The following is an 11,111-nucleotide window of genomic DNA, read 5'->3' as shown; positions in this document are numbered from 1 at the left end:
CTCTCTCTCTCTCTCTCTCTCTCTCTCTCTGATTTGGCTGTGAGTCCTCTGATGGTGAGAGTCATGACTAGTTCATTTCTATAATCCCTATATCTGTCCCAACATTGGAAATATGGGAAGTAATTGAATGAACCAATGATGGGCACCAAGGCTGTCCTTTCTCACAAATGAACCAACTAAATGAGATAGTTCAATTTTAAAATAACTGGTATAGCATGGAACATAAGCTATTGTTATCATTATTTTTATTTTGTATAACTTCTATTATTTTTCTCCCACAACACAGATGATGTTTATAATAAACAGATTCCTAATTGGGACTTACAAACATTTTTTATAGACTTTTTTCTCCTTGGTCTTTTTTGAAGCACTTGATATATTATACTGCAATTGAGAATGTATGTATTTGTCCCCCTAGATGTGAATTTCAAAGCAGAGGAGCTTTGACTAGTTTCTGTATCTGTGGCCCTAGAAAGCACTAGATTAGACTAGAGACAAATATTGATAGAATAAAGGTAAAAAATGAAATTCTCCACTCTTACCACTGTATTACGTAAGCGTGCAATCTCGGACAACTTTTGTTATTGAAGATTTCTTCTCTTCCTCCCACTTTCTCTTTCTGCTGCTACCCCATATAAAGCAAAGCACAAAATATAAAAAGATTGATAAGTACCAATGATGATAGCTTTCTCTTTCAGATCTGGAAGTGAGCCTGAGCAAAAAGAGCCTTTGTTTCAAGAAAGATCTCAGAAGTTAGAAAAGTTTGGCTCAGAACGATGATGGCATCTAACTTTTCCAATTTGAAGATACAGCTGTGCACACCATCACTGAACTGTGTGCTGTGATGCTGATACATTTATATCTATATCCAAAATTTTGTGGAAAAACTGTTTTCAGATTCTCACTGAGCAGGCTGTAATTTTATTTTTTATTTTTGACAGATTCTTTCATTTATATTTCCTTCCTTATGTAGCCTTATGTAGAAATCCAATAGAAGTCCTTTTAATGGAAAAAAAAATGTTATAGACATAGTTTGCTTTAGATTTTCTTGCATTATTTTCCCTTTCTTCTCCTAACAGAAGAACTCTTCTTATGGGAGTACTTTTCATGTGGTAGAATCACAGCTGACGTCACTCCCTAGCCTGATTCAGCCACAATGCAGGCTGTACAACCAAAGTAACCCATAGCCCTTCCACAGGGCCAAATGTGGGCAACTCACAATCTACCCTAACAAAGCTATCAGAAAAGATGGTCCAATTTTGCCAGCATTACTAAGCTAGTAGTGAGTTAAAAATTATGAATGGTTCTACTGTCTGCCAATAATCTATCTCTCCATCCTAGACTCCATGATGCTAATTCAGAGAACCCTTATCTCCTGCCTAATTACTGCAAGTTTTCAATTTACCTTTTAACTGATTTCCCTGCTTTCTTACTGGGACCTCTCCAGTCTGTTTTCTACAGAGCTATCAGAGCCCAACTTTTAAAATGCAACTATAATTATTGTACTGCTTTCGTAAAAAATCTTTCAGTAACTCAGGGTAAAGTAATGACTCTTTAAAAATGTTTGCAAAAGCCTTCACTATCTTGTCCACACCCCATCTCCTGCTTGTTCACTCCTCTTCACCTTTCGCTCTTGCTCCAGCCACACTAAGCTGCCTGCAGATCCTAGGAGACTGTGTTCTTTTCTGTCTCTTTGTAAGTGACGGGAAATTTCTCTTCCCTTCCTCTTTCTCATTCCCATTAAGGGGCTCTGTATGCCCCTTATTATAATACTTCCATCTCACTGCAGTCTAAGTGACCATTTTCTTATCGTTGAGGCAGGATTACACAGCACACACAGCATTAACAACCCCAAGACTAAACACAGGTGACCTGTAGGTGCTCATTTGTGATGCCAAATAGATGGGCTGAATGAGGACCTACAGCATGAGGAATAAAGAAGGAATCCTTAGGAGCACTCATAATTATTGTTCTGATGGGACAAGAAGACTAAGCTAAACGAGAGATGATTATCCCAGAGACATACCAGAAAAAAAGGCCTATCTGGGGTTATGGAGGCAGAGGGAGGAGATTGCTCAGCATAGGGGAAGTGTTTCACACAGTTTAGGTGACCCTCGCTCATCCACTCCATGTCAGGAGAAGGTCCTTTGGATCTGGGTCCATGAGAAGTTTCAGGGCAGCAATGGGGGTGGAAGTTGGACAGCAGTGGGTGTGGGGAGTGAAACCAAGGGCCAGAAGGAAGACAGAAGACAGAAAGGAAAAAAGGGAAAAACTGCAATGGAAGATTTTAGGAATACTAATTATTTTCATAGTTTTATCAAGCAATGGGGCTAGATGTCGAATTACACACAGTTAAGGATTGGGAGGTGGTCCTGAAATGGAGGAGCGCTTTTGCATTCAGGGGGCCTTGAAAGAAGGTTAGGGGAAACAGGAACAACAGGACAGAGCTGACCACTGTTGGAGAGAGGCATGATCTTAGCTGGATGGGAAAAGATGGGTGAAGAGGGTGCCAGTAAGAAAGACAAAATCAGTGGAGGAGAACAGAGAATAGCAAATAACCTGGTATGTTTACCTCGGTAAATTTGGAGCGGGGGTCATTTGTTCAGAGTTATTGGGGTTTAGGTGCAGAGCCCGAGGAATGGGAAACATTTGGTATGGTCTCTGTGTCACTGGTGATGGGAACCAGTTCTTGATTCGTTAGTATGTGAAGCAAATTCCCATCTAGATAAGACAATCTCCAACAGGTACCTTAAGGATTCTCAAAAATTTTTAAAAATGAACTAGTTTATAAAAACAAGAATGTATGTGTATGTAGTAAAACAAGAGCTTTTTATAAAAAAAAATCACCTTGATCTTTCCACCCTTAACCCTTAAAATGGAAAAAGTTTTTATTTGATTGAAAAGCTTGATTGATGATCTTCAGGTGAAATGATACTTTGAAAACCTTTATGCAAATTTAAAACTAGTTAGCCACAAACATTTGCAATGAACGATTTCTCATAATTCTAATCTCTATAATGAGAGAATTTTCTTTCTCCAAAATATGTGAGTTGTACCTCAGGAAAAATAAAATACACAACCTACTAAAAAAATCATCAGACAAATTTCTAAGAACCTACTTCAAGCGAACATGTAAATTAAGTTAGATCAGATTGTAAGAGTTACCATAAAAACTGCTTTCTGGGGTTATTTTAAATATCTACCTCCATGAGTACAAAATGAAATCAAGATGGTAGTCTCAGATATACATTTCTGGACATTTGACCTACTATTTTAAAAGATCTTTGTAAATTTGTTTTGCATGCATAGAATTTTAAAGCATTGACTATTATTGCTTTTGACTTCGAATCATTTTTACAAGTTCTATAGATAGAAGATATTGATGTTTTTTAAAAGAATTTTTCACTGTCTTGCATTTTCTCCAGTGAAAGCTAAATACAGGAGTGTGTGTTTCTGTCTGTAACTACAACTGCCTTTCACCTTGGGAGCCAATTCTTTCTTTCAAAACAATAAGCACAAAAGGAATATGCATCCAGCTTATTGAAATAGAATCTCTTGAAAGTTGCTTCCCATTTATTTTAGAGCTATCCTATCTTCTTTCTCTCTCTCTCTCTCTCTCTCTCTCTCTCTCTCTCTCTCTCTCTCTCTGTCTCTCTCTTTTTCTCTCTCTCTCTTTCTCATCAATGCAATGTTCACCACCTGTATCCCGTGCTATCTTTGTAATAACGTACACAGGGCTCTTAGAGTTTCTAAAAGATGCTTAAAAGCAGTGCAGGCTCCCATCTCCCCAAAGAGCACAGAGTGTCTCTAGTCCATGATAACTGGAGCCTCTCTTAGCCCAGGGGTGCAGGACCCAGGGGCACAGGAATCAGTCACTTCTGGAACAGGGCCCTCACTTGCCACACTGTTTTGCTCCTAAGCTTCAGGAAGACTTATAAATATGCAGTTACAAATGTACCCTTGCAGTGGGGCAGACATAAACCGCCATCAACTGCCACTACGCAAAAAGTAAATTTCACTCTTTTCTCCTTTTCCAATTAAAACAATACAACCTTTTCTGAATCCCAAATTCTTTCTCCCTTTTTCCCAATTAGATTTTATAACCTCAGAACTTTCTTCCAGTGAAAATGTTTTTTAGTCTCAATTCTGTCAATGTTTCCTAAATCTCAGTTTGTTCACCTACATTCTTTTTATACCTCTATCCACATTTTAAAACAATATGCAACAGAAAGTTCTCCAACATTATTACGTGCACGTGCCATTAAAAATATCTGCTCCCTGGGAAGTGTTGCTAAGGAGTTTCTGTGAGGTATAATAGTAGATGAAAAGAATTATGTCTTTCCTCAACTACAGATAAAATAGAACTGCAAGATGATATTGCAGATTACATTTATGAGAAAAAAAAAAAAAGGTGGAGGAAGAAATTAGCCACCATCCTTTCTCTGTCCCCTCCCAGATGCCTGCCCCTCCCCCAACCTACCATCTGTGCTAACTCCTGAACTAGATTTCTCTCTTAACAAAGCTCCACCAATTGATTCTGCTTGAATTCACCATCCTGGCTCCCTTCCCTCTCCTTTTGCCCCCAGAAAGCACAGCTCTTAATGGTAATCCCTTTGTCTGCTGAGTTCTGGTCTGAAAGGGCAGGTCCTCCCCTTCATGAGGGAGGTTTCCAATGTCATGGGGTTTCAAATGGTTACAAATTCAAAGAAAAATGAAGGGTCTTTTCCTTCTAACTTTCCAGTTTCTGGAACCAACATAAGAAAGAATTCAACTTATATTGCATTTAGCCCAAGAAAATAAGAATGCTCTCCCCCACTGAACATTGGAGCTCATTAGAAACACTGTACTTCATCACACAATCAGTATTTTATTAAAAAATTAATGCCTGTGAAATGAGTTTTTGATACAAAGCTGCATGACTGTGACTTTTTTCCTTTGGTTTTAAAAACATTAATCTCTTCAATAATTCATCTTTTATTCCTTTAACCTTACTAAATATTAAACAGGTTAAAGTTAAATATTCGAAAACTAAATGCAGCTCGAATCTCTCCGAGAGGGTATAGGGGTGAAACGTTCCAGTGTTGCTGGCGCCTGTTAGCGTTTTGGAAGATGTGGTAAGCGAACACTGCTGGCAGTTGTGGGTCAGGTATTTTCTTTGCTCGGATCTTGCCCGTTGGGCCAGTGAGCCTTTCACGTGTACATCCTCATCTATGAGTTGCTGACGACGTCACAGAAGATTATTTGCGACTGACAGCAAAAATGGGAATTCCAAAACAGGAAAGGGGTTATACATTTTATCTATAACCAGGCCCACGCACCTCAAAGAGAAAGGGAGAGTTGGCAGTCCTTGACTGTGGTCAGCATGGCGGCCTGGCGGGGTTGCAGAACTCCCAGGCTCCTGTTCATTCTCTCCAGGCCTTCCATCACTGCCACATTCCCTCCCTAATCTGGTTAATGGAGACAACGGCAGGCTCCCTTTCTTGCTGAATAATCTACATAATTTCATCTGAGTTATCTGAGCTAAGAGATGTAAATTTCTCTGTTATTTGGCCCTCTGATAACACACACCTTTTAATTATTAGCAGTATTGCTTTCACTCAACTGAGAAATTAATTTCAGAATGTGTGCTTGGGACGTAACTTCCAGAGTAATTTTCCTCCAATGGCTTCTAAGCAGTTTATCAGTATTGCCTTTACCATGTTATGCCTTGTTAAGACTGACAATTACTACACCATGGGTGTTTAAAAAAAAAAAAACAAACTTCTCTTTTGAAATACCATGTGCATATTGACAGAGACATGCAGGTTGCTTTGCAGTAAGCATCTTTGGTTTTAAAATGAATACTTGTACCAGGACCTACCAGAGACCTCACCCTTAAAATAGAAAACTTGCATCTCCTGTTCAAAAACAAACAACTGAGAACAAATGGCTGAAGGTCAAACCACGCTGTGCTGACAATCTGAATCCAGCCACCAAACACTATCTCAATCTATGAGAAAAGAGTAAACTCTACCATATCTAAATTCGACCTTCTACTTAGTGAGCACCCATAAACTAGCCCATAATGTCATCACCTGGGAAACAAGTAGAATGGACTTGTGGCTTTGCGAAGAGAATAGGAACCAGGATAGGCCAAGGTACCGGGATAGGCTGGAGTGATGCTAACTCTACCTAGACAATCCTCCCTCTATCCCCTTCCTTGTCTTCCATCAGACCTTCTCAACCAATTCTTCAGCATATACACTTTTTATGCTGTAATTATCAAATAGAAAAAGTTTCTATGGTGGCAACACAGTTTTTCACATGGTAGAGAAAGCTGTAAACTGGGACTGGACTGGAAATACAATGAAAATGCTAATTGGATACACAGATCCCACTTTCATGTTTTATTAATGACATCTGCACCATATTTGTAAAATAATTTCCATAATATGTTAATTCTCCAAAAGAGGGGGGAATGGGAGCTCATAATTGCATAGAAAATCAGCACTTTCTCTGACTATGCCAAAGCTATACAATGCTTCAGAATTTTTTTTTTGTAATAGAGACCCTTATTGGGCTTAGGTTACATTTAAAAGTCAGTCAAGATTAAAATTTTAAATCTACTTTTTGGGCTATAAGCTCATTAGTAGTTGTTTATCATGGCTTTAGACCCAGTATAATAGTTTTGTTTTAAAGAACTAGGAAAAATTCAGTAGCAAATGAGGCTCATTTGAAATGAGATGCAAGACTGCTCTGAGCTCACAAAAGCAATCAAAAGCATGAGACTTCCTGATTTCCAGTCATTTTATTCATTAGCTTCTTACTCTGGCACTTTTTTCATATAATATGGAAATGCCACACTATGACTCCCTTTCTTAAGCAGAAAGACTTGTCAGAATTGTTCTAGAGCTTTCTAAGGAAGCAATAAAAATACTGGGCAAAGGAACCAGTTAAAGGAAAACAGACTTCAGGGCAGTGATGTCCATGTGCACATGGTAAAGCCAGAAGAGATGATGATTCAGGGAATCTCGAGTAATACTAGTTTTGCTTTTTATTTTAAAGATGCTGAGCTACAGTTATGTTGACAGTCCCAGGATGCTCATTTGATCTTTGCCTTTTTAACGTTTAACAAGTTGCCCTTATTTAATTTTAATGAGTGCTGGTTACATAGACATGCTTATTTCTATGTTTTTAAAACCAAAATTTGAAATTTTCCTTGTTCCCAATCCACTGCTGGTTTATAAGTTAGCAAAGTTTATTTGTAAGTTAGTATGCAACTTCCAAGTAAAATTGTTATGATCTGAAAACCTATTAAAGGAGGCATTCCTCAGATCCAGTAACATTTTTGTCACTGGAAAATATGGGCAATTTTTTCACTGCTTTAAACAGATGAGGACCAAATAAAAAACTAGAGATTCGTTTGAATAAAATAAAATACTAGAGATTCCTTTGAATTCTGGAAGATGCTACTTATAGAATTAGGCAGTATTTAAAGGTGGTCACATGTGTAGTGATAACAACTAAATATTCTTAGAAGATGAAAAACAAAGAAAAAAATCTTTTTCTTTTTTTTTTTTTTCTGATCTACCACCTACTTCCTCTCCTATTTTAGGAGAACAGTGGCCTCCCAGTAGCAGGAATTATTGGGAAGGAAAGGTTGGGTTCTTCAACACTGGTCCAAATAAAACACTTGTCGCACAGTTACTTTGAGAGATGCCAAATTGCCGTAGGTACATAAGTTCTCACTTCACCTTTGACATTAAGCTAATTTTAAGCTTTTTTCAGAACGTAGTTACTCTAGTTATTCTATGAGGCTATATGCATGCACAAGTACATTTCACCGATTCCTTTGTTCATTGAACATGCACTATGCCCCAGGAACTGTGCTTTGTGATACGACTGATGTCTTGAGAGAGTGCCTCTCTGAAGGATGGGGGAAATTTATTTCTCCTTACTCTTTATTTCCCAATGTCAAATTTCTAGGAGTTAATTACTCAGTATACCTTGCCTTTGACAACCTGGTTTCTTTTTATAAAAATGGGGATATAAAACAGGATGTTGAGTATTTTGTCACTATTTCTGTGTGAATTGTAATTAGCTAGATTAATGCAATCCTGGTTTGCCTTTTTTTCACACAGTTGAAAAATTACTTGACCATTGAACCAAGAAGCCACAGTATAAATTGTGAGAGGCGTGATAGATTTTTCAACAACAGAATTAAATTCTTCATTGAAAAGTTCAACAGGCAATGAATTCTTCAAACACCCTCCTCAGTAAGTCCCCAGAAACAAGCCAAAGAATCTGACACCAACATCAGTTCTGGTGCAAGGCTGTGCACTCACTCATCTAGTCTCACCGCTGACGTCAGAGAGAGCACTTTAAGAGTAAAAATCAAGCCATGCATACCATGTCTTAACACTTAAGAGGTACAAATCAGACTACTTGGTCTGAATGTTTGTGTCTCCCCAGAATTCACATTGAAATTCTAACACTCAACGTGATGGTAATAGGAGATAAGGCCTTCGGGACGTGGTTAGCTCAAGAGGGTGAAGCCCTCATGAATGGGATTAGTGCCTTTGTAAGAGATCCCACAGAGCTCCCTTGCTCCTTCCACCATGTGAGGACATAGCTAGAAGTCTACAAAGAGACTGTCGCCCAACCATGCTGACACCCTGATCTCTGATTTACAGCCTCCAGTACTGTAAGCAAGAAATTTCTGCTGTTTATAAGCTACCAGTCTGTGGTATTTTGTTATAGCAGCCCAAATGGACTAAAACACTAACAAACTGCTAAATAAAATGCAATCTATCCTCTACTTCGACTAATATATCTTGACAATTACAAAATAAATTAAATGTACATAGTCTAGATGTTCTCTTAATGAACTGGGCATGCTTGGATGAGTAATAAAATACTTGCATACAAAATTAATAAATTATATGCTTATTTTATACAATCCTACTTGTCTTTATTTCAAAAATTTACTAATTATGGTTCTATAATAAAGATTTTTTTTAACATAATTTCTGCTCTACTGACAGTAATAACACATTAAGCAAACCTTCTTGGATCATTGTAGTTTTTAGATATTTGTAGGCAGTTTTTGCTAATTCAATTTGGAAAAATATTACTAAAACAATAGAAACCAAAATTATAAATAAAATTTTGAAAGCAATTAATATATTTGAAAATAAACTATGAGTTCTACATCGTCTTCATATCACGTTCGAATATTGTAGTGTGGTTGTATGGGATGAGTCAATATTATGACTCAGGAAGTATAAAAATATTTTTATTTTGTCCTATAAATGACTATTATTTACATAGAAATTTTCACTTAAATCAGTAGCTGGACCCACGAAGTATTTCTTTAGTCCTTCCAAAGTTTTCAATGCAGGAAAATTTTAAATGAAACCAACAATAAAATTATGTTGTTTATGGTTAGAACAGCCTCCTTAGACATTCATTTCAGGATTATTTGCACAGAAATCTTCCTCATGATAGTTTTGCAAAGTACAAACCATAAATTAATGAATAACAAAATTTTATATTAAAATATTCAAACGAGCTGAAATGTGCTTTTGAAAATGTAATAAAACTCTTATTAACTACTTTTACTAAAAATAATTCACAATTTTGTGTTTGATATCCATTAAGTTCCCATGTAAAAAAAAATTGGTGTCATGTTTCAACCTTGTAACATCTAGATCCATATATACACAAATTTAAGAGTAATTGGACTTAATGTTGCAAAATGTTCCTCATCTTATTCAACCATTGTGAAATCTGTGTTCTGTGCTAATTCTCAAATACCTTTGAAACAAAAATTGGTACATGAAGAGAAGCCAGGTAGTGGAAGCTACGCATTACTGGGAAATGATATTTCATTATACGAGAATCTATTGCATTTGTGCTGAGAAGGATTTGACAAGCTAATTAATTTGTCTTTTCTTTTACCTCAGTCTTTCTGCCTCAAATCTCCTCTGCACTAAAAAGCAGCATCTATGTTCGATGCTGGCAGCAGCACCACACAAATCTTTGTGCATTTGGTCGCCTGTTATGTCAAGGATGTAGTGGTAGATGTAAAGAAGAGATTCTTGGGGATAGGTGTCGTGTTACATGATGAGATATTTAGCGTTCTGGTAGCTGAGCAGGAGCTGGGCACGTGAGAAACTAAAATAGGGGCTATTTTACAACTGGACAGCCATACCATTATGTGCCAGCAGAATACCACATTTGCCTAGTATCTGGAAAGCCCTCAAAATATTTGTTAAATATATGAATGAAAGAATGAATAAAGGCAGAATAAATTTTAAAAGAAGAAGAAGAAGAAGAAGAAGAAGAAGCAGCAGCAGCAGCAGCAGCAGCTGTATCTGCCTCAAAGACAGACCGGCACATCAACAATTATGTGATAGTGTAGAGGAGTATATCGGAAGTGGGCATAAGTAAAGAGGAAGAGGCATCAAACTTGCCAGGGAAAGAAAGCTTCTCTCTCTGGACCTGACCACTGGGCATTTTTTTCATATAGAGTGATAACATCTTGAACAGGTCAGAGTACTTATTGCAACATATGTACTGTCAGGTTAAAATGATAGTCGACTTTAAAATATTTGGTTAACAATTTGAGGCTTTGGTTCTGAAACCTCAATACTTCCTTTGCAACCCCCAAAAGAAATACCAGAATACAGCTAGAAAGTGAGGCTGTCTTTTTGGTATTTCCACACCCCACTGAAAACAGGAAGCCACCACACTAGTCATGACTGCCCAACACAAGACAATTGCTTCCCGCTTGAAATTGTCCTGGGCTCCAAAAGCAGCTGGGGCCTCTGCACTTATACCCTTATTCTGGATGGGGCAAGTGGTGGAGGCAGATAAACTAGCTCAAGAAACTAGGAATGATCTATAAATAAAAATTAATATTTGGTTATAATCAAGAGAGATCTCAGAGAAGCTCAATGTATATCTGTTCTGGGTGCACTTACCTGTCTCCAGCGCTAGATCCTCAGCTCCATAAGCAAAGGGCCTAAATGTCGTTTACCTTTGAATTCCCAGAAGTGAGGTTGTGCCTAGGAAATAATAGGTGTGCAAGAAACATCTGCTGTTGGCTGAATCTCTGAAGTCTATAAATT

Source organism: Pteropus alecto, unplaced genomic scaffold (assembly GCF_000325575.1).
Source record: "Pteropus alecto unplaced genomic scaffold, ASM32557v1 scaffold13, whole genome shotgun sequence".
NCBI classification, from domain to species: domain Eukaryota; kingdom Metazoa; phylum Chordata; class Mammalia; order Chiroptera; family Pteropodidae; genus Pteropus; species Pteropus alecto.
This window is presented reverse-complemented; position numbering follows the sequence as displayed.